We start from the raw sequence: 26,756 nt of genomic DNA, 5'->3' as shown, positions 1-26,756 counted from the left end.
ATTATCTTCGTCATTTCCCTGTAGAGCAGCTCGTACAATAGTACAATTGAAAGGCAAGTATGAATGTATTGATAAAATATTCATTTAAGATTATAAGATATTAGTTAATATTTTTAACATTAATAATGTCAACAAGGATAGCCACTGTCACCAACCAGATATCCATTACAATATCCTTGGTGAAGTTTTTCTTTAATACTGCTGTTTGAAAAAATTCTACTGTCATGCGTTGAACCTGGCCACCGAGCAACAATATTTCCAATTTTCATCTTTCCATCACAGATTACCTAAAATATACATTTAAACATGCATCAATTATATATTTTCATTAAGATCATATTCATCGGTTTGAGATATCAAAGATACTATTTGATATATTTATTTTTTTATGTCAAAGAAATAGTCAAGAATATAACTATTTCATAACAAGACATAACTATTTAAAATGTTAGAAAGATATATAGGCCATTGCATACTTAATAGTCATTTAAGCTACAATAAATTAGTTACAAAAATATTTGTGGAGACAATAAAATTGTATTTTGTAGAAATTTTACTTAAATATGTTTATTTTCTTAACCTCATAATTATGTAAAGATGATATTGTATGTAAATAATTTTCACCTGGCAGTTAATAGAATAATAGGATTTTCTATTGTAAAAAAGTTGAGCTCTACTGCTGTCAGGGCACTGGATAGGTATATGAGTGCAATCAATTGTCCCAATTATTACAGAAAAGTTATCCTTGGATAATACAGAAAAATCATGTGTAATAGATGAAACATTACACTATTGTTCGGACAGAATCCGAACAATAGATTGTCGGAAATACAATTTCTGCATTCTTCAGATGAACTAATGCCTTTGAAACGTTTTGGATGGTTCTGATAAGGATATAACGATAATTAATAAAGAATGCAATATATAACTAAATACAAACGTTAAATAAGACCTCATTCTTATAAACGTCTCTATCACTATACAAAAAACTTTTAAAATTTATTTAATAATAGTTTGATAGATACCTGCATACAGTAGAGACGTGAACTCCGATAAGATCAACGGCTACCCTCTGGTAGCTTCCGGTGGCATAAAATCTTAATGCCGTCAATAACTGTTGTTCGGTAGTTAACGGCAACCCTCTTCCATCTAGATGCCCAATTTCGTCGCCAATATGATTTAAAACGCGAACGAATTCAGATTTGGAAAATCTATACCGAAATTCGTCTTCGGAATATATTTCTATAGGATTATTCCGATCTCTCTCTTCGTAATTGTCGAGATGAATAAGGTTCTTAATTCGTCCCGTTTGCAAGATTTATTAAATTAAGAATACGACCAACAAATGAATATGGCGACTTCTACTCAAGTAAACTGCTATCGAGGGAGTCTAGGAAGTAGGTCGAATAACTTGTTTCTAATCGCTGTCTCTGCAATGAAATTTTTCTGAACCGTGGTCTATCCGATCTGTAAATCGCCGTCGGCCTCTAAACGTTGTCTCTGCAATCGGCTGTATAAGTCCAGACACCTCAGTGATTACTGGGTGGCAGACCAGACCTATGATTGAAATACAGTCTCTTTTGTACTCTGTAGTGCCATTTGGCGGAGCAGAGACTTTACTCGGAGTTGTTAGATATGAGGATCACTCCGAAAAATTCCTGAGATTTTTTACCTGTTCGGATTCGACCCCAGGTTCCCCAGAACCACCTTGACCACTCGGCCATCCGGCTGTCGAACGAGATACTGTACCACTGTCTAAACGGTACGGTGCATCTACAACATAAGAACAGACACATCTTTCAATATTGTGAGACCATACAGTTTAAAAATTAAACAATTATAATTTTTCCAATTATTCATATTAAGAGAATCTGTAAATAAAGTACGTTTCGAAATTAGTTTATTGGAGCACAGACTTTATTTGTTTAAATAAGCAATATATCTGTACTATGACTTTGCATAATAAACCAACTACACACATAGTACACAAAACTATAATATCTACGTGCAAATATTTGTGTTATAGCACTTTATTGAGCTAAACGTGTCAAAGGAATAAATACCGGCTTCCCCATCCTCGAAAGATGCGTTAAATGTGTTTAAGGGTTGAAAGTGTTCCACGAAAATTCGTTAATGTAGCGTTAAACTGAGCACTATTTTAAACACGTGACTTGGAGCATTAAAATTTCTAGTGATTTGGTAAGGTAAATAAAGATGAGTTACGTCGAGTATAATGCACAATTGCCAAATGTCGAGTGGGTGAAGCATCCCCAGAGAAGGGAAAACAGAGCACTAGCTGCTATCTAGCAAAAACTTCTACAAAGCATGATTGTAAAAATGACCGAGATATGTAAGCTTACACCCTCGACTACGATTCCATTCTACAATCTATTTGTAAAAATCTCTCAAAAATTAAGTAATTAAAAAATTTATTGATTTAATTATTTGTCCCCACGCTTTGCCAAACTAGAAAAATAGTGGTATATCGAAAATGTACTGTACAACTATAAAAAATTATTTGTCGTTCGGACAACAATTATAAACTTTGGTTCGAAACCGCTTTGACGTTCCTTAATAAGGCACGTGTTTGAATTAAAATGGCGTGTCCGCGATACTTTTTGCGTTTAATCGTAATCGCCAGTTGGCACATTTTTACAGTTTTAGGATTTTGAATGAAATGAACGAAAACTCATTTTTCTAAATTTGTATAATTTCAACTTTTTATTTATTGCAATTTTGTTAGTTTCATTGCACGTATTCGAGTAATAACATGGGTGACGTGATAAAAGCACGAGAAAGTTTTTACGAGCCAATCACATCTTATACAACATCAGGAAATTGTGAGTTAAAAATGTCGCAGAAAAAGATGTTTCTGTTAAAATGTTACCTCTTTTAACAAGTGATTACAGAAAGGTGTGTTGACTGCAGTTTTCACGAAAGTTGCTGAAATTAGTCATAAAGTATACATTTGGAAGTTCGTGCTGTTCCATTATAAGAAAGAGTAAGCGAAATGCTTAAATTTACTATTAAATAAGTATACTTTTATTACTATAGTAAGCATTTAGAATTATGAAAATTCGTAAATATCATACTTTTTAACACTTGGATTTTGTTATTGTAGTTTCTTAAAATACAGGTATTCCACGCATAATTTTCTACTTAAAATGTACGATATTAAAGAATATAACTATTATATAACTACGTATAAAATAAGAGAAATGTAAGACAATTTACACTAGTCTTTAAGTTATTACTCACTGCATATCGCAAGAATGTTTCTGTCATTCTATAATCTATTTTCTAGTTACGTGATATTGTTGATTATTCAGATATTGTTCGCAAGAAATATGTTTTCAGCCTTATACTAACTTAACAAATCCGTAACATTCAGGTATTTATTTTAAATATTAAATGATAATTCGCAGGAAATGGTATATATATTTTCACTTTTTACGAAGAAATATAAACTCTATAATACAGAATCTATATCAAAATACAATTTTTTGAAATTTAAATTCCTCGAGGCTTATAACGTATACAAAGTATATAACACTGACGAATTACTTCTATTTTAAAGGTACAGTGTTCATCTACAAGCACGATGAAAATGATAGCAGTTTTTAGAATATGTAGACGTGGCATATTTCGTGCTCCATAAATATGAACACACTTCACGCGGATCGTACGTATGACCATAGTTCGTCGTATGTGTTATTCGATGCAGTTATTGGTAGACACGTACTCTCTTTGTTAAGATCTCTTAATTTGAGAAGAGTTGTGAAAACAGAATAAAGAGCATCCACCATCTGAAAGTTACAATAAATGTCGATAAATCAAGAATTAGTTAGAGAAATAATAAAAATTTGTCTTTTGAATAACAAGAATTAGCTTACTTTAATAGGTAAACTTTTATTTAAGAAGAAGAATCCTCCCACAGAAATTCCAAGAGGCATTCCGCTAAATCTCTTCATAAAATTTAAAATCTAAACAGAAAAGGAATAAAATTTATGGGCAAATTTTGTCATGCACAATTCAAAAACACTTAACATTACTTTATACTTTATACCTTTAATTTGTATGTCAAACTTAATTCTGATGATGAGAGTTTCTGAATGCTGATAAAGTAGCTGTATATCTGAAAAATTAGTAAGAATATAAAATTTATACCGAATATAAATTTATATATATTTTTCAACACAGAAAGAGAATATAAAATTTATTATGTTTATGGTAATTGTATCGAATATACCATGACTGGGATTTGTCAAATCACAATTTTTTAAATTGTAGGCAAAAGATTTCGATGTATTCTCTGTAGTCATATAAAATCGGGCAACTGTAATTACAAATAATTTATGAAATTTGCAATCAAATAAAAGAACAAGTGATTTTGTAATATACGTGGTGGCATAAGAGTCGGTTAACCGTGAACATTTTGTTATTTTTTATTCTTGTTATTATCTGACCAAAGTATAAATGCAGTTTGCAATACTCACGTCTATTATCGGAAATGAATAGTTTTATTGGAAGTGACTGATTTATGTTCACAAAATAAAAATCTATAGATCAGCTAACTCGCTTTTTAGCCACTCTGTATTTCAGACTATTGCAGTTAATGTTAAGAATTTTTAATGAAAAACCATAAACATAGTGCATTGAATAGTACTCTGTATCTGCTTTCATATTGTAATTTTACTGACTAAAATCTAGCATAATGTAGAAAGTTTTCCTTACAAACTAGGACACGTATTCACGAAACTGTCGTTAGTAACAACGCATTATTTCGCTACGTTAATAATTACGACAAATTTCCGGCATCGTATCTGCAATTCACCAGGCTCATCGTAATCAGATTTACTATTTACCACAAAATCGAGAGTATACCGTTTCGTTCAATAGGAATATCCGGAAACTTTCAAATAGCGCCGACGTGAGTTTCGGTGCTAAGATAAAATGGAAGAAAGAGAAAGGAAGGCGTCATTTTACTCGTGAAATACGGGCGTTGATGAATGGAATAAATAATAATAAAAAGGGGAGGATAGATTCAACTTTTCCTTCTCGTGGAAAAGGTAATCATTGGAGATTAGGCCTAAGTTTGCAAGAAGTGAATAGTGATAGCAATGTAGGTAGAAGCGTAGATGAAATTCGACGCAAATTCAGAGATACTACAAAAGCGTTTCAGAAAGAAATGGCTAGTCAACTTTCTGTAATTGATTATACTGTTATGTTTATAATTTTAACGTGATTACGAGAATAGTATGCTATACGTGGCGTATAATCCTTATCAAACGAGATATCACTTACATAATTAAACTAAAAATCGTTTCCCTCGATACTTGATAGCGTAGGATTAATTCGGTAACAAAATATCCTCGATCGACAGAAGAAATAAAAGATAAATTTTCGATGAAGCGTGTAATTCGTGATCGAGAAAGATACTCGCTGGTCGTCTTAAACCGTTTTGACTTACGACAACCCACTCTACTGTATGTCGTTTATAACGAAGGGTATTTACCGCCTTCCGATTACGATCAAGTTTTGTCATACCAAATTTTGTCGTATCGCAACTAACGACGACCATTGGTCGTAAGTTGCAACAACACGCCCACCAATTTCGTGAATCCGGCCTAGAGTTTTTATATGAGAAAAGAAATGATTTATATTACACTAAATAAAAACACGTAACAAATGATAATTTTCACTTACTGAAGAAGTGATTTTAGAAAATGCAAAAGAACCATTCAGACAAACTGAAACTAACAGAGCAAAAGTGAAACCGAATTGCAATTTTAAATGTGACGATTTATACCCTTTTTCGTGATTAAAAAGAAACATATAAAGTTGTAGGCACGTTATGTGAATGAAAAGGAAGTATAGAACTGCCGTCAAATTGCTAAATTGTTGATTGAATTGCTGAAACACTTCCCACAGTTCTGTGTGTCTTTCTATAAGGTCATCCGTGTTGGTCTTTAAGTGACGAGTGTGTCTGTTGATCGCATCTAACTCGAGTTGTAAATTCTTAAATTGATTCAACAAGAATAAGAACATTATAAAAAGTAAAGTTAATATAACATTAATTTCTCCATTAGAAATCAAACACCAATGAAAATAAAATATGCTACAGCAGATTGAAACTAGAGAATTACTAGATTTTTGAATTTTTGGATAATACTTTAAACTTACACTAAGATTCATTGTAATATTTAAAAAAAGATATGAAAAAAGAAAATATATTGATATAAATAGAACCTTTGTTGGAAATTTTGCGTCATTCACACGCGATATTTTATTATGTTTCCACTTTAATTTGTTTCTTTTCTGTGTACTAAATACAATAGCGTACATTGATGATACCATTATTCGATATACTCCTTGAAAGTATTTGTTTGTATCGTGGTTTTTGAATAAAGTTCCACATAGAGCTTCGTCGTGAAAAAACAAGGCACAAGTATGACCTACCATCATCCACAAAGCGACTTCTATAAAGTTTACGTAATAGGCAAAGCATTTTCTGTTTTTTTCGTCTTGGCACGAACATAGCAACAGCGGTTCCAATCCAAACACTTTAGCCACTGAAATTAAGGGTCTGAGTTGGCAATGAATGTCGTTGGAAATATTGCTGTTGCCAGTGCGATCTGCAATCTCTACAGTTGTGTTTCTCTCGCTCATTTTACTAATCTAAATGAAAAATTCCGTATGATCAGAACTGAAAGGCAGTTTAGAATTTAGAAACTCGTATGCAGCGCAAACACTAACCACGACGCCGTAGTTTGCAGCAACAATTTTAGCTATGGAAACTTACTCTAGATGCCCGCGATTATTATCCAACGGAGCAATTACTGCAATGTATAGATATGCATATAATTAAGGAAAGCATTTTTAGTTTAGCTAATAATGTGTTTATAAATTTTTTTCGTAAATTTGTATGCTGAACTAAGTGCTTTAGAAATTTTATTCTCTCTCTCCCATAGATTATGATATTAATATTCAAATTTGCAATTTATGGAGGCATGTTTGAAGTATTTAGCGTTGTATTGGAAATCGTTGTATTAAGGACTGTATAATTATTTAAATCACTTCTAATAAATTTAATGATTATCTGGTTATTATAGGTTAAATAAGAATATTTAATTAATTTATTCGGCTAATTTAGTATTAAGTTGATCTCAATATTTGTTATATCATACGATGTGCATAATTAATTTTTCTGCAATTTTTGAACATGTTATCTCAATTAGTGCTTTAAATGAATACAAAATATAAATTATATAAGTGAAATTAAATTTTATGTATCTTTTATAACTACAAGAAATTCTCGTACAGGGTGTGGCAAAATAACGGAGACGAAAATTTGTCATTACTGTGGCTATTAATTACTACAATAAATTTGTAATAATAAAATATGACAATACCGTGTGTTTCGTCTTTGTTATTCTGCTTTACTCTGTATGATAATTCACCAAATTCTACTTTATATTGATAATAAGAGAAAATCTTTTGATTGAATACAGACAACAATTTTAGTTTCCTTGCATAATGTTTGTTCGTTTAATAAAATATTGCCACTGTTGTTCCTAATGATTTTTACCACATTTATCGAATGCTGGAAGCTATCAAATTTCCGTGACATCGATAATGATATTCAAATGTGTAAATTCATAGAATAAATTAATTAGAAATTCCTATTTAACTTATAAAAATAGAAGAATAATCCATTTTAATAGAAATAATTAAAATAATTATGCTAGTCCTTCTCAAAATAATGATTAATAGCATTATTCTCTTGTTCCGTGACAACGCTCAATATTTCAAACGCGTCTCCGAAACTTTTGATATTAATATCATAATCTATTGGAAAACAGTAGAAAATTTCTAAAGTATTCGGTTCGGCAAAGAAATTTATAAAGGAATTTATAAAAATCTTCATTAGCTATAATAAAAATTCTTTCCTTAATTATACATTATATATTTCGTGATTGCATTGTTCGACGGCCGGATGGCCGAGCGGTAAAGGTGGCAGCCTACCGCTCTGGGGGACCCGGGTTCGAATCCGAACGGGTCGAATAATCCCCAGGAATTTTTCGGGGGTGGTCCGTTCAGATATGTCGGGCCCCGTCCCTCACCACCCGGTCGCCCCATTGTGGGCCTGGCCGAACCCATAATGGGCCTACTAAAAAGAGGCCCCCTTAGTGCCCACAGGGCGGGAAGAGTTAAAAAAAAAAAGGATTGCATTGTTCGGTAATAATTCAATACGTAAAGGAGGCGGGGAAACGGGAGGTATATGGGCATTCAGCTACCCCATGTGACTCGGCTCGAGGGTCTTTCCGATCGCTGTGTAGAAGGTTTCATTGATAAAGTTGCTGTTGCCCACTACGGCGTCATCATTGCCGGATACAATGTTTTAAATTTTAAACCGCGTTTCAGTTCTAGTAATACAGTGTATATTCAATTTTTTATTTTAGCGAACGACAGGAAAATTGTAGAGATTGTAAACTGCAATATTGGCATAAACATTCATTGTCAACTGAAACCCGTAAAGCAAAATTATTTTGTTCTTTTTATCGTGACGGGGGAATTGCACAAATGACACGCGCCTGTTACGATGAAAATGACCGAAATGTTTTGTCTGTTACTTATAGAACCCGTGTTGTGGTAGCTCATGCTTGTATATTGTTTTTTCACGACGAGGGGCTTTTGTGTCATTTGCGTATTTTAGAGTATTATGGCGTTTCTACGTGATTGGTTCCAAAATAAATAAAAGCAAATTTTTGTTTACAAAATCACACTACATTTAAGCAGACAAAATGGCGTGGCCAAGCGGCGATAGGTAAGCTGTGCTTATCGGGAAAAATAACCAATTTGATAAAAAGATATTTTCTTTTTAGAATAAACATATGTGCAATTAAATTTTTAATTAGTATTAAAACGATTAAAGAGTTAAAATCCTAAAACTAACCAATTCAGGTTTTCAAATTTATTTTAACTTGTGCCTACCAGTAGAGGAATGAATAGAAGCACTGAACGCTAGTGGTTGATCGAGTGTTCGCACCTGTTCATCGGCTGACTTACCGCGTGTAGTATTTCGGGTTTTCCTTATGTTTGTAACAGCTAAATACGAGCTAGTTTTCCATGCAAGGTACTCTTGGGGGCACATTCTTGGCTAATTGCCCATTTGTTGCCGTATCCCATAAACCAACCATTCCTTTTTAAACCTCTGTATACAGGGTGTCTTAATACTGCTATGTTTAAATTAAAGGTAGATTTTTATATACAGACAGAATGATATGCACACTGTTGTACGACTTTTTGTTTTCTAACTACGGCATGATATTCTTAAAACGGTAGTCTCGACATAAGCTCAACTTTTTTCCGGGTGGTATTCTTGCCACTGAATGTTTTCAACAGGATTGGGTATCGTGCCATTCTACAATAATTGTTTAGTATTATCTCAACATCGCTTTTTTAAATACTTGTAAGGGCTGCAAAGTATTTCATTCATAAACAGCACATTCAACTGATCTAACATCCTTCGAGTTTTTCCCTGAAAATTCACGAAATTTGAGGTGTACCGTAGAAGAATTAGAGATCTAGCTGAGGTTCTACATTTTATTCTCGCAGCTGTTTAAAAACACCTGAAATTTTTTATTGTTGAAGCACAGTTGATTTCTTTGAGCTCTGTAGATACATTTGTGGTTGTCACATAGAAACTAATAATTAAATTAGACTTATGTAACATGTAGCATTTTAAATATAAATATGTTTTCGTGTCTGAAAAGTGTTTCTATTATTAAAAATTAATTTGAAACAATCTGAATTATATTCTCGTATTGAATTTTCTCAAAAAATAAATAAATAAATAATAATAAATACAAATGCTAATCAGGAGTAAAATATTTTCAGGTCAGACTCAACTCGACACATGACACATTTCTATCTCCCCACCCCTCTACCTTTAACTACCAAAAACTCAATAACGTCAATCCTCCTAATACACAAACTTTCCTGCAAAAATTTACAAATTTTCGACAAAACACACAAGAGTTATTTAGTTTCAAACCGGATGAATAAAATCGTGCCACTCTCACCACACTCACACAAACATCTCTATATATAGAATAAATCCCAATTTTTTTAAAAATTTTAGACCTTTCAATATCCTTGGAGTCCAAAAAACGTAGAAAATTACTTGGAAAGGAATTTTTTGACCGATTGCCATACTATCCCACTTTTACGCTGTATATAACAGCCGGGAAAGTAGATATGAAAACATAAAACTGTTTCTTTACACGCTGTAACAACGTAAATATTTCACAGCTTTGTTTTTATAGAAAATTAAGTGTAAGAAACCTAATAGTACTATTCTAGATTACTTTACCTCACTCTGATTGTGTGTGCATTTGGTAGAAGAATTTACCTGTGCGAAACAATAAATTACACATTATCAGTTGCCATTAATAATAACTAACAATTTTTTCGATATTAAACGATCTGAAAAACACCTTTGAACGTTATTGTATCCTGTTTGATTGCGGTACTGTTAAATGATTTTTCTAGACAGCGTTAAATAGGAAAACTTCCAACCTCTTAATGCGATCACTTTTGTAGCCTAATATCTAAAACGAGATTATATACTAAAACTATTTATTCTGTTCAAAACGTAGTAGACGAAGCTACAGAGAAGTTTAGTAACACTGGAAACAAGTTTATTCATGTACAGTACGCTACCAAGAAAAATGGAACGATTAATGATAATACAGCCTTTCAGTCAATTTCAACTGTGAGTTTCTTTAATTTTTCACGCTTTTTCTTTTCATCTCTCGAGCCGGTCGATGCAAAAATCTATTTAGAAAGCTAAACCGACATTTCTATAAAGTAAACTTTAGCGTGATAAAGCTACGTCAACTTTTTAGAAAGCCAATCAAATTTCCCGATACAACGGCAAAAAATTGTTAAGAATCGTATTATTGTATCGCGTTAAAGACTATTTACGAAACGTTAAATTTGTAAGTTTTGCTTTGCCAATGTCGCTGGAAGAAAAGGATACATTTGGAAATCCTTGCTATTGTATTAAGTACATCGTTAAGTAATTATACTATTGTCAAATCCGGACTTTTATAAGGATTTTTTAAATTAAATTTTCTTAAAATATTTTAACTAATTTTCTTAACACTATCTTTAAAATAACATCGCAATGGTAAAAGGAATTGACTATCGCTCTTCTCATCAACGACCGTTCAAAATTTATCCACAACAACTGCTAAAAGTTTATAACTCTCCATCGAGAACGTCAACATTCCCCCGCGCAAACATCAATCTAGCATTGCAAGATTCTAATATTGCGAGTTGACATCCGATTTCACCATCTTCGCATTATCTCAGGAACCCCTATGACCCTGCACCTGCTAAAAGCAGCCTTCGTCTTCGACAACAGGCAGTCCTCACCAATTTTCCCAGGCCGATCCAAATATAAGACCGATACACCCTCTCAGGGGACAGTCTCTCTCCGAACGCTAGATCTGGCGGACAGTCACCTCGCAACTCGTGGAAGTTTTAATAGTCGGGCGGAAACTTTGTAATTTGTGCCAAGGATCCCAAGCCGGGTATTATTTCGAATCTCAGAAGAAATAGGGAAGAGGTATGATATCAAACCGACGTAAACTCTCTCTCGGCCACTCCCAACTGTACGCGCAAGTTAGGAATTTTGTAAATGTTCAAGATGGTTTAGAAAGGTTTTTATGTCAGATTCTGTTTTCGTAAATTGTTTTATCGTTTCTCCATTAAATTTTTGCTTTTCTTGTTAATGGTGGTCTTTACTCGTATATCGCCTACGCCTCACCGACGACCCCTCTCTCCCTCCTCCACTCCACATGACAAACTGATCCCGATCTCGTGGGATCAAGAGAAGTAAACGAACCGTCGACTGACAAAGTGGGCAAGTTTCACCAACCTGTTGCCCGCAAAAAGCTAAGACCTCCGCCTTATCCTCGATTACCAACACTATTATAACTATGGTAAACATTTGATCTATTAAAAATTATAGACTGAACATCATTTTTAATGCTAATGATTTTATTTCCATAGCGGGTTTCTAAAATACAGATATACCGTGGGTAATTTTCCTACTAAAATTGAAACGGTAGCGAGGAACCTAACTATACAATAAGAAAAATGCTACAAAATAATTAACACGTGTTTATAAGTTATTACGTATCTCCAAATAATATTTAGTAGTTCTCGAATTTTGAAAAATTAATCAAGAATTAATTTTATGAACAAACTTTCAACATTTCGTCATTCCATAATCAAGGTTTTACGTAAGATTGTTGATTATTCAGACATCGACCGTAAGAAATATTTTAAGTTAAGCAGAAGTCGTATTAATTCTAAGAATTTAAATCGATATTCGTGGCCGTACAATAATAATACGGATGAAATGACACGTATATCTTTGGCTCGATGTAAAGACAAACGGAATTTTCATAGGTGTACAATGTTTCTTGATTTCACTTCTTTGATCTCTGTCAGGAACAGGTAATAAAAGCTACGCAGGGAATAAAAGTTACGATTTATTTGTAATTTTTATCTACAGTATTCATCTATTTTAAATATTAATGAATTATAAAGACCGTATTTTTCGACTGTGTAAACATGACATATTTCGTACTGCATAAATACGAAGATAGTTCATGCAGATCGTATGTATGACCATAGTTCATCGTATGTGTTATTAAATGCAGTTGTTGATTGACACGTACGCTCTTTGTTAAGATCTCTTAATTTGCGAAGAGTTGTGAAAACAGAATAAAGAGCATCCACCATCTGAGAGTTACAATAAACGTCAATAAATCGAGAATTAGTTAGAGAAATAAAAATTTGTCTTCTGAATGATAAGAATTGGCTTATTTAAATAGGTAAACTTTTATTCGAGAAGAAGAAGCCTCCCACAGAAATTCCAAGAGGCATTCCGCTAAATCTCTTCATGAAATTCAAAATCTAGAAAAAAAAGTGCTTCGGTAAATATTTGAATATATAATTAAAAACACTTAATATTGATATATAGGCTACCTTTAATTTGTACTGTACGTTAAGCTTAATTCGGAGGACGAAATTTTGTGAATGCAAAGTTGCCGTATATCAGGAAAAGTATTAAATAAAATATAGTATTATAAATTTATGGTTATTTTATCAAATACCACGATATTAAGTTTTCAGAGTACAACTTTTTAAATTGCGTGAAAAATTTTGCGATGGTACAAAACCAGGCATTGATCATCACAAAGTGTTCACACAGAATCATCAATATCTCTGGTCAGAAGCAAATTGTGCTTATAGTTGAAAGGACGAGAGTTGATATGTGCAGTTTTATTTCAGTATTTTAAATTCTAATCATTATATTTCATATAACATCTTGCGTCTGAATGATGATTTATGACATAAATTAAGAATCCACAATGTTGTAAAATATACGGTAACTGAGATACATTACTATTATTAGCCAGGTAGAAACCGAAGTTTTAAACGCGAAAACGTGTACAGTACGTCGGACGTTGAGCGCCGCTTTCCTGTAAGCCTAGAAGTTTGACAATCGAGCACGATTTCACTGACTTTCCAAACGCCATTGTCAAACTTCTAGGCTTACAGAAAAGCGGCGCTCAACGTCCGACGTACTGTACACGTTTTCGCGTTTAAAACTTCGGCCTCTACCTGGCTAATATTTAATAAACAGATAAACCAAGTTTTCAATACTTGTACTGTACGTTTGGCATTCGGTCTCGAATGGTGTTATTAATGGTGACTATATTCGTAACAATTGGTCGAACAATGTTTAACGTAATCGGAAAATATAAGTGGTTAACTGAATTATAAGCCACAACGACAACTCGCATTAGTGATTTTTACAGTTGCTCTACGATCGCTTTAAAAAAACAGCATAAATTAAAATATAGAATAGACTGTTACATCGGTGTTTATACTGTAATGTTAGATAATTAAAGTCTAGCAAAATATAAAAAAGCTTCTAACTTACTAAATCGTTAAATGAGAAAGCAGATAATTTACATAAAATTAAATTTTTTTTTTCATTTCCGTCGGATGAATAAATATTTTTTAATACAATTAAAAGACACAGTCGCTCTAAAAACCAGACGATCATCATATTTTTCTTTTCTTTTAGTGTTCCAGAAGGAATCAAAATTCGTCACCAGAGGGACGTCCAGGCTTAATCTACATTCGTCAGCGCAATTCCCCAGTAGATAAAAGGAGCCGAAACCCCGAACGGATAAGGATGAACCATTCGAGACGTCGTAAGATTTACCATACCAATTTTCAGAAATTTTTTAATTTTTTATTGGTTTTTCTGTGTTTTAAGGAACTTTTTTAAAAAATGGGCAGCTAAGTAGCCTAAAACGAAAGGTCTGGCTGTCTGATTCGTTCTGGAACACTAAAAGAAAATAAAATATGGTGATCGTCTGATTTTTAGAGCGACTGCGTCTTTTAATTGTATGAAAAAATAAATTAAACTAAAACAATCGTTTTACTTCAGAAAATAATGCGTTATACTTACCGAAGAAGTCTCTTTTGAAATTGTTAACGACTAGGGATTGCAATCCAGCAGTGTTTTCAATCCAGCTGGATTTTTGCTGGACCGACATCATTCCAGCTGGATCCAGCGCGGATGTATTGTTGGTGCAATAAAGTGTTATCTATCTATCCAGCAATTTATGGTTTTTTTAAAAGAAATAAAACATTTTTTTAAATACTTAAGAAACTTTTATTATTTAGACTGGTCGCTATAAATCAGTAAAACTTCTTACGCATTTAGGTAGTGAACCGAACTTTGGTTCGGTTTAACACTCGAGATAGAGATAATTAACTTTAAATGTTTAGTTAGATTATAATTATAATCTTTAAGTTAAATAATAGCAAAGGTAATTCTACTAATTAATTTATACTAATATATTATAATAATGTAAGGACGGATAATCAGTGGCTAAGTGGCTATCAGTCTTACCAGTTTTTTTATACAGGCTCTACATGTAAGTCTGTAGTTATTTCTAACTAATTTAATTATTAGTGTTAGTAAAGTAGTCAGTTATTATTATCACAATCACGAATCACATACATTCGTATCATCATATGTCTGAGATATTGATACTCATTAATTTAATTAACTATTTAACTAAGTAGGCAGTCTCAGTTTCTCACTAATTTTCGCAATAAAATTGCCTATCGTAGCCCACTAACCGCTTATAGAATTAAAGTTAAAAACTCATAGGCCTACTTAATAGAATTAGAGTAGAAGTTATAAAATAGTCTTGTCTCGAATAAAGTATTTTAAAGGATTAAATAAAATTAAATCAATCACTTCTGTTATTTTTTTTGACTTTTCTGGAAGTAGGATCGCGAGAAACAAATGGTATCGATGGTGTTGTCTCCCACCCTACTTCTTAATGAACTGCGTATATATCCCGCTGCGGAAAAGGCCCTTTCTGCCTCTACGCTAGTTGGTTTCGGGGTAATCAAATAATCATAAATCGTTCCGTCACGTGATTCGTTGACGTCACAACCGACCGTAAATTAGAATTATGCACCGGGACTAGGAGAGGAGATAGTTATTTTATTTAGCGCGAAGACACTTTATTTAGCGAGAGCGAAAAGTCAACTGGCAATTAGATCGGCAGAGGTAAAAGGGCGGGCGGTGCGGTATAGAGAGGGGGTGTAGCACGTCCCGCACTGAACGGCAACGTCACTTTCGCCGCTGAGCGATAGCGCACGTAGCAAAGCGGCAACCTCGACAACGTAGACTTTTGCGCCGTTATTTAGAAAGTTAATTGAGTATTTGCGGATCCGCAGCGCTGAATCCAGCACCTGGTGCTGGATCCAGCAGGCCGAAAAATGCGCTGGATCCAGCTGGATTGCTGGATGAGTGATCCAGCAATTGCAATCCCTATTAACGACCCTACCAGACAAATTAAAGAGTAAATAGCAAACGTCAAACCAAATTGAAATTTTGAGTGTAACGAATAATGTTCGTTTTTGTGGTTAAAGAGAAACACGTAAAGCAGTAAGCATGTTATGTAGATGAGAGGGAAATATAAAACTGCCGTCAAATTGCTCCATTGTTAATTGATTTGCTGAAATAATTTTCATAGATCTGTATGTTTTTCTATAACGTCATCCACATTGGTCTTCGAGTGACCAGTGTCTGATCATCGAATCTAACATGATCTGTAAATTCTGGAATTGATTCAACGTGAATGAAAATATAATAAAAACTAAGGCTAGTAAAATGCCACTTTGTCCGGTAAAAAGCAAATGCCATTGAAAATAAAACGTGCTGCACATGATTGAAACTAGAGAAGAAGCACTCGCATTTCGAATTTTTGGATAATATTTTAAATCTAAACCAAGATTCATTGCCATGTTTGAAGAGAAGTAGAAAAAAATAAAAAATATTGATACGAACTGTTCTTTTTTAGCAAAGTATATATCACTTCTATGTGCGACCTTATCGTCTTCCCATTTGAATTTGTTTCTTTTCAGTATACTAAATGTAATAGCATAAACCGATGACATCATTACTCGATATACTCTTTGAAAGTATTTGTTTGTATCGTGGTTTTTGAATAAAGTTTTACATAGAGCTTCGTCGTAAAAAACAAGGCATAAGTACGTCCTACCGTCATCCAGAAATAACTTCTACAATGTTTACGAAATAAGCAAAGCATTTTTTTGTTATTTTTGTTGTGGCATGCGCAAAGCAAAAACGGTTCCAGTCCAGATATTTTAACAACTGAAATTGTGGATTGAGTTGGCAGTGAATATTATTGCAAATATTGCAATCTACAATCTCTAAAATTGTGTTTCTGTTGTCCATTTTACAACACTAAATGAAAAATTGGCTATATATATATAGTATATACATAAACATACACATACACACACAACGAATGTTCCCAGGATACTGCGTACCCCAGCGTGTCTTTGATCTCGTACTACTATGGGATTAAAACGATTTCAACTGGTAACAGTAACGGTGTTACTCCTTTTTATATCAAGAAGAAAAGACTGCGCGTGGATCTCGTCACCAGGACTAGTTGGACGGATGCTGCAACGGCTTTAGCACAGATTAATAAGGGAAAGCAACTGAAAACAGAGCTGCACTGTGGCTGAGGGCAAATTTGCAGCGCTATCTATTCCAATTAGGATGCTTCATACAGAGGAATGCGGGAAAAGTAGTTTTTGTTGGTCTTCTTGTGCTTTCTACTTTTTGTGACGGACTTAAATCTGCCGCTTTGCGGTCTAATGTCGAGAAATTGTGAATAGAAGAAGGAGGCTGATTAAAGAGAGAATTGGTTTACATTAGAAACAGGGTAGGTCACGGTTTCGGTAGTACAAACCAGATAATAATACAAACTCCCCGTCATCAGGGAGTCAATGTTTTAAATCAAAAAATTTTGCTTACCCATCTTCGGACGGTAAAAGAAGCGACTCACGTCGTGGTTGACATGTTTGATGTGACCTAGAGATTAAAAAATTTATGTTATTCCCCGAGTGTACCAAGTTTTGACGCACATTATATAGACTCGATTTTGGAGAACTTGTTTCCTTGTGCGATTATTACACCCCTCGACTGTTTTTGGGAAGGAGCTAAACTACTCTGAATTTCCAGTTACAATACCAGGCTTAGGAATAAATGTACAGTGGACAATCCTCAATTACTAGTAGAAGCTATGAAAAATTTTGGAAAATATGCTTTTGTGCTTCCATTTGATACTCTAGGTCTAGAAGATTTCATGATTAGAGCAGGAATAACAACAGCATATCAAGAGAAACCTTGTTTGGATCCAACTGATGAGCAATGCCCAGAAACATCACTTAATAAACATTCTTAACAGATACCAGATATAGAAGGAGAATTATCAGGTGGCTGTTATGGTTTTGCTACTAGATATATGCAGTGGCCTGAAAATCTTATCGTTGGTGGCATAACAAGAAATAGAACAGGTCACATAATAAAGGAAGAAGCATTGCAAACTGTGGTTCAACTAATGGCTGAAAAAAAATGTATGAATTCTGGTAAGATGCCTATAAAGTACATAATATAGACTGGACTCCAGACAAAGCTAAAATGGTTTTAAAAACATGGCAAAGGAAATTCGCAGAGGCAGTGCTAAAATAAGCTACGAATGCTAATAATACAAAAAATCATAATATAAATGAATTCTCATCAACATCACTTACTGATATAATGCAAGACTTCTCAGAAGTTAGTGTTACGAGACTTGCAATTGGATAATGCTGGTATATGCTCGTGTTTCATTACTTCGATGGACAGATGCAATAAAATCACAGAGTGGGATTGGTATTGCTGGAGTTTTACTTGTAGCTATAACATTAGATGCAGGATTGGGTTTTTGTGCAATTATTGGTATTTTTTTTAATGCACCTACCACACTGATTGTTCCTTTCCTCGCATTAGGATTAGGAATTGATGATACGTTCTTACTGTCTCACACTTATGGAGAGAATGCCAACATTCATGTATCAGCAGAAGAACAAACTGAACCGTGTTTAAAACAAACAGGAATCAGTGTGTTATTAACATCATTTAGTAACATGTGTGCATTCTTTGCAGCAGCAATCATTCCAATACCAGCTCTAAGAGCATTTGCATTGCAAGTCATTTTCAATGTTGCAGCAATGCTGTTGATATTTCCAGCAATAGTTAGCTTGGATTTGAGAAGAAGGAATAATAAAATGGATGTCTTTTGCTGCTTCAATGGACATAATCAAATTTCTCCAATAAAATCTTCTGATCGGAAAAAAATTTTATTTATAATAATATTCAAATACACCAAATTGTTACACACGCGCTTCCACCTGATCTTGGTCATGCTATAACTGTTCTGGCTCCTCCCATGCTCCCATGCCTAAACAACCCATTACTTGCTGGACAGAAAATTCTGCTTCATCAATTGAAAATCTATCAACAACCAATTCTACGTCTACGTAAGAAGTGGTTGGTGATTTGTGTTGGTGTAAAATTAAAACAATCTTTAAAAGAACGTGTCAGTTATCTTTGTTTCCATGCTCAGCATGATTCTTGGTCTTTAGCATGGTTTTACAAAAGACATCAACAAAGGTTTTGACTATAGTCTTGTTTTTGATTGCAGTAATAGCAGATAACATATAATAACAGATTTGCCCGAATACAAGTATTTGGGCAATGTTATCTGTTGATGATGGTTTAGATTTAACTGATATTGTACCACGAAATACAAATGAATACAGATTTTAAGTGCTCAAAGTAAATATTTTGGATTTTTCAATATATTTGCTATAACTGAAGGAAATTTTGAATATCCAACCAATCAAAAATTGTTATATGAATACTATGAAGCATTTACAAGAATAGACAAAATAATTAAAAATGATGATGGAGGTCTTCCTGATTTTTGGCTAGCAATATTCCGAGACTGGTTATCTGGTCTTCAAAAAGTTTTTGATACAGATTAGAAGAGAGGATGTTCGACACAAGAAAAATGGTATCCTAATTTTCTGATGAAGGAATTTTAGCATATAAATTATTAGGGCAAACTGGACGTGTAGATAATCCCATATATAAATCATTGGTAACAACTGTTAGGTTGGTGGATTCTGAAGGAATTATCAATCCTAAAGCATTCTATAATTATCTTACTGCATGGGTATCCAATGACGTTGTAGTATATATAGTACAGTTTAGCTTGTTCTTAGTCGTAAACGATGTTGTAACACAGATTAAAATTTAAAACGGCGTATGCAGCAGCATGTTCCGTAAATTACTGCCTCAACCTAATGGAACAATTTTCATTAAATATTAAGGTAAGCCTAATTACGAAAGGTTTCACGACAGTTAATAAGACATTTAATAAATTGATATTATCAGTTTGTTAACCGAACATAGTAATTTTTACATTTTATAACTGTTTCTCGCATAGATTACGTCGCTAATATTTAAATAAGCACTATAAGATATTTTTCAAAGTTTGTCATCAGAATGCATTAGAAAGTAGAATATTAATTACTATTCTGAGAAAATTGTGCCTAATTATTTAAATTGGTTATAATAGATGGTACTCTGCATTTTTAACATTAAATATAAATTTTAATTAATTTAGTCGGTACACGTAGCATTAACTCGATGTCAAGGTATACTACAACTTATGATTTGCGTCATTAATTTCTTTGTAATTTCTGAAATAGTTTTCTCGTTAAGTGCTTTAAATTAATACAAAATGTAAATTATCTCAATGAATTTAAATACACAAATTTTAAAATAAGCGGACAACGAAATGAAGTTCGATCAGTTTATTTTCTTAAAATTTTCAGTTTTGGTTCATTGAAAAATGTGTTTAGAAATAGCAAAACACGAAAATGGTGTGAACTAAACGTGCCAAGTTTTATCCATTGACTTGCGTGAAATACTCGTTTATAATTATATTAAGTGCATTTAGACGATATCAAGTAGTTTAAAGTACTGTACATTAATCACCATTCTGAAGTATTGGGAAAAACGCTTCTGCGTAGACGTATAATTAAAGTTATATCTTATAGAATGTTTTTTCTAACAACAGTTTAGAACTTTCAAATGAATACAAGTAACTGATCCTTACGTCAATTTAATTGTTAAGATTATTGTCGAGTTAAATGAATCGATTAATTAATGCAAATTTCTTAAAAATTATTTCGTTCTATTAAATATACAATGGAATAATTTCGCTTTGCGATATAGTTTACGTGTTGTTAGTGTTGTTTGAAACGCTATAAGAGGCTCTCTACAGGCTTTGTGGGTGTATTTGTGTCCATTTGACGAGCAATTTACTTATTCCTTCAATTAGGTTACTAGCCGAGGAGCGGGCCGTTTTCCGGGCAAAAAATAAAAACAAACATTAAGATTATTTCGTACTTCTAACACTTCTATTATATTATACTATAGTATTTGACTTATGTAACTACATCTGGGATAGAACTGTATTGTAAAAGCCCTTTTTTACACTACACTTACGCTCTTTAAGTCTAACCCCCAAGTTTCTTTTGATGACTCCGATATAATTCTTTTTTATTCCTAATTGCATGTAATCATAAGGTATCCGTACGGGTACGCGGGATGCGACAGAGTTGACAGAATGCGTGGACTTTTTGCGCCACTCGATTCATTTTGGGCTATAAAATTGAAAATCCGTTACTTTTCTAAATTCATTGATACAATATTGAACGAACGCAGTCCCGCTCTTGTATTTTGTTGCATTATTTACGTTTTTCGTTGTTTTTGATATATCATTATTATTGTTTTCATTATTCCATGCATTAACTAGCAGAGGAGCCGGGCGTTGCCCGCGAAAAATACAAAAACAGACATTGAGATTATTTGGTACTTCTAACTCTTCCATTATATTAGATTATAGTATTTGATTTATAATTACAAAGGTTGTCTTGCGTAAGAGTTTTTCAAACAGAGCGATCTTTCAAATACTTTTTAAAAATTCTTTAAACTGTGTACAGTAGAGGAATAAAGAATTCTTAAAATATGTTAGATTGGTCACGCGGTGTGATAAACCCTTACGTAAGATAACCTTTATAGTTATATAAATCAAATATTAAAATATAACGAACATTAAAACGAAAACCATATAAAGAATCTCGTTTATCGCGATACTCGGATGAAACGAAATGGCTCACAATTTCATTGGTCAAGTAGACACCAATCTTCAATTCTTTCAGATGTCGCATTTTTTCCCTAAAACGTTCGCGGTTAACGGCGTGTTTTTCTTCGTACCAAATGATCTAAGGTTTGTAATGACAGGATCCGAAGAAATTGAAACATTATGTAAGATATTCATATTAGTGTTTATTCTAGAAGTTTTCCGGGAATAACTCTCACGAAATTTTTTAAATTCCTTGTGTCTAGCCTCTTGCACTTCTTCGGACAATCGTCCTATTGGAACCAGAAACGAAGATATAATTTTTGATCCGCATATTAAAACTCTGCGAAGAGTGATTGGTATGGGATACCAGTGATAAAGCGTCGCGTGTAACTCCGCCCTTTCCTTCTGTGTAGATTTCGAATTTGTTCGTATCGATTTCGTAGCCGGATGCCAGTGCTTGTAATGTAACTGAAAATCGTTCTATGAGGTTATTGTTAACACCGGTTATCTCTGCAGTATCTCTGCAGACATTCGAAATAAAATCTTGCCGAATTACCGTCGTCGGTGTTTCCACCACCTCGCTTGGGAGTATCCGGAAGTAGACCGGTTTCAATTCTAAATCTATCTGTTAATGTTAGACTTTGCTCCACACAGAAAAAGACACCTTCAGTTATAATCTAACAACCTTCGCTTATAAATTATTAAACAAACGAATACAGGAACTTACGGAAGTGGAGTATGTTAAGCATAAGTAAGTTACTTATGCTTAACATACTCCACTTCCGCTTCTTTTAACTCTGGCGCCAATTAACTGCAGTGCCTCCCGGTGCTCTCTCAGGTTTTTTTACTTACTAAATTAAATTCTCCCAACATACCAATAATATTTTTCTTTTTTGTCGATACTGACTCTTGCTCTTCGGTCTTCCGCACTTACTATTTTTTAATATCTATTCGATACGCTATGCGAAGGATGCATTTCACGAATCTTATGTGAGAATGAAGAGTGGATAGGTCAAATAAAAAAGTTTCTTCATTACATTGTCTCATTTTAATGCTAGATGTGGTTTAATGCTTTCGTTTGGCTGGATGTGGCGCTACACACGTAACACTTTTGAGCCGATTTATTTGTTGTCGAAGCATTGCAGACCTCGGTATCGACTATGGTTTTGATAAATTCGTGATTTACATTTAATGTAAAATTCTTATATATAATTTCGGTACTTTGTGTCTCGCAAATCTGGTTTTTGATGCCAATAAATTTATACACACTCTCCTCGTCGGTTTCTTTTACCAAGCGAAAACGAATTGGCCCGCGATATCCGGTATAACTCGGTTTAAGATTTAGAAAGGACGTAAAATTACCTTTTTCTCATTTTTGTGGCAAGCAAAAGTTTGTATATGTACCAAAGACGTCGTGTATATGTATATTAGCGCAGATCTCGGCAACCTATGACCCGCGAGTCACCAAATGACCCATTTCATAATTTCGAGTGACCCACTCGAGTTCCGAAAATATACACTTTATTTTCGGATATATTCGGATATATTCGAGACATTTGGAAAAATCAGAAGATTATCTTTCCACGATTCGGTACTCGAAGTTTCTTGATATCAAAGCTCGAAGTTTGATATCACGATTCCTCTCGGTAGGGCTCGACTTCCTACCGAGTTTTCATCTCTGAAAAAAATTGGCTTTGCCATTTTGTTCGCATTCGGCTCAACTTATAAACGTGAGCAAATATTTTCACACATGAAATTTATTTTAAGTAAGAACAGGAGCAGCTTAACTACCGAAATTCAGATGCTTGTATTTGCCTTAAAACGGCGAACTATAAGCCAGACTCGACTAAATTGACGTCACAAGTTCATCATGGAGAGCCATTAATATCGAAGAGAAAAATAAAGTTCATTCAGTTATGTTTGTTTTTATAATAATTAGAATTTTAATTTTAATTTTTATGTTTAAAGTTTAAAGCGTATTGTAATTATTTTTTCAGTAAAAGTTATCTTATTATTCACCAAAAAAGACTGTTTTAAAATGAAAATGCCACCGATCCAAAACGTCTTCTTAATACACACATTTTGGTTGATTTTGACCCACAGCCAAAAAAGGTTGCCGACCCCTGTATTAGCGTCTTCGAAATTTTCTTCCGAAACTCTTTGCTCGTATCGACTGTGTTCTCCGTTGCCATCCAAACCCCATTCGTAAACGTTGGTAATATTGTTCAAATTGCGTTTATCTTCTAGAAAAAACTACTTTACACATCTGTTAGAGTGATAAAAAGACGTTCTGTCATTAGGTCCACTAAAGCTCGAAGTTTGATATCAGTTTTATCTTCTGTGATATCTGTCAGATGCTGCATCTGACGGATAACTGGCTTTCTTTGATTTCTTAATGCCGCGGTAGGATGGATAAATACCCACACCTTTTTATAGCTTTTTGTGGTAACATATATTGCGATTTAGTTGACTTCACGGAGGTAAGTAAAGCCAGAGCTTTTACGGGAGAATACATATTGTGTTGTACCCATGGTCGATTACGCTTTTTTCAATCTCGTGGCTGGTTTTGGAGATTGCATAATACTTTTTACTACGTTAACTGCGTCTCTTTTTCCAGATAATATTAATTTTACCTCAGCGGCGTAAGTAATTTTATTCGAGTTTCGATCTTCGATGATTCCTCGAACTTTTCTCATTTTTGCTCTCGTTCACTTTTCGAAAAATCTTTATTGTTATTTGTTTTTGTGGTGTTGCACCACTTACACTCGTTTGTGGCAAATCGACATTTCCGATAATTATCTGATCATTGAGCTAAAAACTGATTTTTTTGTCGAAAAATGTTTAATATTTCGATTACGTCGCTTCCACTTTTGACTTAGATCAATGGAAAAAGAAGAAATGATCAGACGTAACTCATTTTCCATGACTCGACTAAGAGTTGTTAAATTAAACTTTTCTTTAATGTAGTCTACGATAATACTTTGTAATTCGGATGATCCGCTTATCATTTTATTTTAGTTTTTCAAAGAGTTCCCTCCCGCTAACTATGAGCCAACGCTCCGCGAAACAAAAAAATGGTTATACATGGAAATGCACACGTTTCCGCACACACATTTCTGTTAGACATAATTATGAAACCTTGAAAAATCCGGATGAAATGAAATTAAAACGTAGAAACACATATAACTTTAAAACTTCTGCATTGTTTTTTCTACTTATTTAAAATAAAGTGTAAAAATCCCTTGAGTTTGCGATTATTTTATATAAAATCTCACCGTTGACTACTATTAATAAAATATACATATTAAAATACAGTCCTTCGCGATTACTATCCTTCTTAATATTTGATTAAAAACACTCAAAACAGTGAGTGAAACGACAATTCAAAACAAGTCCAAACAGGACACTAACGTTATGCTTCCGACGACATACAACGCTAATGCTTTTCTTTTGTTGGTTAGCAAAGCCAACCAACTTCTGGCTGTCCTTCGTCAATCTCGAGAAAGAAATTAGATAGATGACAGTTAGACCAAATATAGAATGTTTCGGGGCGGGAAACACCGATTAACTATATACAAACTTCCGGTTTGCACCCGAGACGCATTATTTCGATTGAAAATTTTCCCTCCGACGGTGTTAGATAGATGACTGGCACGACTGTATTGCTAACAAGTAAAGTATGACGTACAGGGGCGAGACATCACTAAACGAATTGAGAATATTGTGACGAGAACTTGCAGCCCGTCATTATGACGATATCACAATAAATAATCGTTTGTGAGAATCAGTTTCCTTACAGCAACCTGACACGTGAGCGATCTGCTGAAAAGGATGCGTGTCGGAAAGACTTTTATGGAAAACTGAACCTTATTTAAGTGTTATTAACGCGAAGAAAACCCGGAAAACTCCACGTGATCATCCCGTTGGCCATGCTCCAACCCACGACTAACTAACTGTGTTCAGTGGTTTTATGCACTCAGCTACCGGAGGGTGCTTATTAGAATTAAGAAACTACCGTTCGGAAACGAACGGCAGTTTCTTAATTCTAAAACCCGAGTCGGTTAGATGTGAAAATTGAATACTTATATACCTAGTATAGACTCTTCACAGACTAACACCTTTTGTTTCACCCAGGCAAGTGCTATGTGCTACGTGTCGTTAGTAATGGAGTAATGGCACGTCTGTTTCGCGCTATATCATTGTCGCAGTAATTCGGCGAATATGATGTATATTTTTAAAAATTATATCCTTTTTCATTAGAATTATATTTAGTTTATTATTTTGTTAAATTTTTCTCTAATAGATGGCGCTACGTGTAAAGTCATCAAATTGAATGAAAATAGAAATGAATTCGTATATAGGAATGCGATCGATATTTTAGGATGGGATGTTCTGCACGACGTGATCTAAGTTGGAAGAATGTAAACTAAACTGCAGAATTTCGTAGCAATTGGTCGAATGGCCTAGATGTGCATAGCCAACAAACAAACGAACAAACATCTTCATTTATATACCGGTAAGAACGTTAAAAACCGGTTTCTCATTTCTCACTCATGACTGAGCACGAAAAACGGCATCCGAATTAAACACGCTGAAGAGATGTAATAGTAAATAAAATTGAAACTTTCGCTTTACAATAATTACTTTCCCCAGCTTACGATGCTATTAAATTTTGGTGGTTAAAATTTGAGGGGGAGAGGAGATAGAGGGGTCATGTGTTATATCTAGAGTCGGGTGGGACTTAATGAAAACTTCACCTGTTATTAACATTTATAATTTTTAAAATAAAACTTATCTCTACTCTCAAAATTACGCAAATTGCACTTTTATAATAATTAATAACATTAAACTTATTTTTTAAGCAAACTCGTAACAGATGGCGCCACAGACAATTTCAATTTTGTTCTAGTATTTCCTAGTGCTTTTCGCCAGGAAAGTTATGCGACTCTGCCGAATTTTTTACTTACGACAAATTTTCAGGCGAAAATCACTTCCGCCACATTTTCGACTTTATCTAAATTTCGTGCATATTTCATGGCGTTAAAATTTTAAGAAGAACAATAACCT

General features: G+C 33.8%; 1 long non-coding RNA gene and 1 pseudogene across 1 annotated transcript; one reads left to right on the top strand and one right to left on the bottom strand.

The window, feature by feature from the left end:
- Positions 1-3,636: 3,636 nt before the first annotated feature.
- LOC136974629 (uncharacterized) lies at positions 3,637-4,136 on the bottom strand. Its single transcript, XR_010880669.1, has 3 exons — positions 4,067-4,136; positions 3,894-3,983; positions 3,637-3,806 (listed from the first exon to the last, which is right to left on the bottom strand). It is a non-coding gene; the product is annotated as an uncharacterized lncRNA (long non-coding RNA).
- Positions 4,137-5,005: 869 nt separating this feature from the next.
- On the top strand, positions 5,006-19,793 carry LOC136974614 (protein patched-like; annotated as a pseudogene).
- Positions 19,794-26,756: the final 6,963 nt, after the last annotated feature.

The sequence above is a fragment of the Centruroides vittatus genome, unplaced genomic scaffold (genome assembly GCF_030686945.1).
Source record: "Centruroides vittatus isolate TY-2023 unplaced genomic scaffold, ASM3068694v2 contig_351, whole genome shotgun sequence".
NCBI lineage: Eukaryota > Metazoa > Arthropoda > Arachnida > Scorpiones > Buthidae > Centruroides > Centruroides vittatus.
The sequence above is the reverse complement of the archived record's forward strand: the minus strand, read 5'-3'. Positions and strand labels throughout refer to the sequence as shown.